The sequence below is a fragment of the Macrobrachium nipponense genome, chromosome 38, assembly GCF_015104395.2.
Source record: "Macrobrachium nipponense isolate FS-2020 chromosome 38, ASM1510439v2, whole genome shotgun sequence".
Lineage (NCBI taxonomy): Eukaryota > Metazoa > Arthropoda > Malacostraca > Decapoda > Palaemonidae > Macrobrachium > Macrobrachium nipponense.
Genome location: NC_061098.1, coordinates 41,613,983 through 41,616,482, shown reverse-complemented (window position 1 = coordinate 41,616,482; position 2,500 = coordinate 41,613,983).

Sequence of the window (2,500 nt, the reverse complement as noted above, 5' to 3'; positions counted from 1 at the left end):
ACGCATCCTCAAAAAGGCCACTGCCTTGAAATTAGGCATCCAAAGAATATGGTGTTCATGATATGGATTTTAATTCTCTCTCAACTTTCACTGGTTGTAAATGATACAGCTCATAAACAATAATATTTGCTTATAGTTATTCGTTTTCAAAAGCCAAAAAAACATAAGCAAATAAATCTTATGAGATACTTTTTGTTATCGAAGTCTGAAAATCTCAAACGAAGTTTTCAGACTCTGTATCTATGACAAAAATTACGAAGACAAAAGGGGCTTTTTTTTATCCACTTTCCACTCTTCTTTGACGAATTAGGAAACATTCTAATTTCTCACTTTTCCCATCGACGCGAGTTGGCAACTTTCAAAGATGGAGAAACTTGCATTCATAAGAAATAATATTCAATGGTTTACTGTGTTACACTACTAAATAATGAGATAATCAATATTAAGCAAAATTAAAAGTAAATAAAAAGACTAGATATAATCTAAAACAAAACAGGCTTCCTTAGTAGTCTGCTCAAAGAACAGTAACAGAATAAAGCCTAAAATGTTACGATTTGAATTGACATGCATGACGATAGGCTTTTAATTTTTACAAATATGAAGGTGGAACTCTTACATAATCATGAAGATGACACTGTATTAATATCATGGTTCCTGTAAAAAATGATTATCAAATTCGACAGATATTAGCGTTTAATATATAGTTTTTAATGTCGTTGAGATGAATAGTGACACTCCCGATGTCCTTTGAGTCTAAGTTCAGCCCCGATAGGAAGAGGAGGTGGAGAGGTGGTGACATATAAAAATAGTAAAAAATACAGATATTAGTGTCTAAGTCATAGCTTTTGAGGTTTCTGAGATGAATGGTGTCACTCCTGATGCCCTTTAAGTCCAAGTTCAGCCTCATTGGGAATAGGGGTGATTATTAGTGGTGAAATGTCAAAAATGATGGGCAATGTAATTGAATAAACTATTTAACAGGAGAGAGAGAGAGAGAGAGAGAGAGAGAGAGAGAGAGAGAGGGTTACAAGAAGTTACAAGGATTAGGATGTCTCAAAGACTTGTTAGTCCATTTGAGGAGATATCATGTGCTCACTTATCTCTAGGAGCAAGTTTTACTGGTGGCAGTTTATTCCATATCCTGTATGTAAAGAAGGTTCTAGTTTCCATCCATTATTTCTTGTTTGGTTTTCGTTTTCAGCTTTTATGCATTTTTTTTCTAGATTTTAAGTCCTTGGTAATGATGACTCCAAGGTCATCGTCTTCTTTTACAATATTTACGCATGTAGTTTCCATGAAGGTTGTTTGTTTGTTCCTATTTGTAACACTACACTTATCCAAATTAAAAGGCCTTTGCCATCTTTTTGACCACTCTCCTATTTTCATTAGATCATTTCTTAAACTTTTTACTGTCCCTGGGTCTACTGCATTTACACCAAGTTTGGCGTCTTCTGCAAATTTGGATATCCTGCTAGTTATCCTACATCAGTGTCATTAATATAAACAAAGAAAAATAAGTGCGGGCCAAGGATAGAACCCTGAGGAACTCGCTTGTCACATCTGCCCATTCTGATTCTTCACTGTTTATTACGACTCTGTCTTTCCTGTCAGTTTGCCAGTCTTCGATCCAGTCTGCTATTTCTCCTACAATTCCTAAAGCTCTAACTTTTGTCAAGAGGTTTGATAGGCAGCATCTGTTTTGTCTGAAGCCATGTTGACTGTTTAACAACAAATTGTTTCTATCTATGTGATCCAAAATGTGATCTGCAATTACGGACTCAGAAATCTTTCAAACGACCGACGTTAGACATTATTGGTCTATAATTTCCTGGCTCTTCTCTTGGACCTTTTTTGTAACCTGGGGCACACTACTTAGTTTCCATCCTCTAGGTGCCTTTCGTTGTTCTGCAATTTTGCTTTCAAGTTTATATAGGTGAGGAACTATCTCCTCTTTCAACTGTTTAATTTCTCCTGGATGCATCCACCCAGACCAGGAGATTTGAACTTGTTTAGTTTTTCTATTTAGTTTTTAATATCTTTCAAGTGGTTCTGCCCCTTCATATTTAATAGCTGGTTCAGGGATTGAGGTAGTGTCTTCAATTGTGAAAAACACTAATAAAATTAACTTATTCAATAATTCTGCTTTTTCCAAGTCTGAGTTCACCAGGTTGCCTCTATTATCCCTTAGGGGACCTATGCTATTCTTATGGTTTTTCCTTACAAACTGGTGAAACTCTCTTATCCTCATTCATCTTTGCATTTCTTACTATTTTATCCACATTCTACAGAGTTCTTTATGCCTGCTTGCTTCTTCTGGTGTTGGGCGTGGGTTCATTGATCTGTGCAATCTGTCTCTTTCTCTTATTTTATTTCTAATTTCTCTGTTGAACCACTTAGGCTGAGGGTTGCCATTTGTTAGCATTTGCTTTAATGGAATATATTTGGAGCGTTTTTCTGTATATTCCTCATGAAAGCTTCCAGGTAATAATGTAAGTCTGCG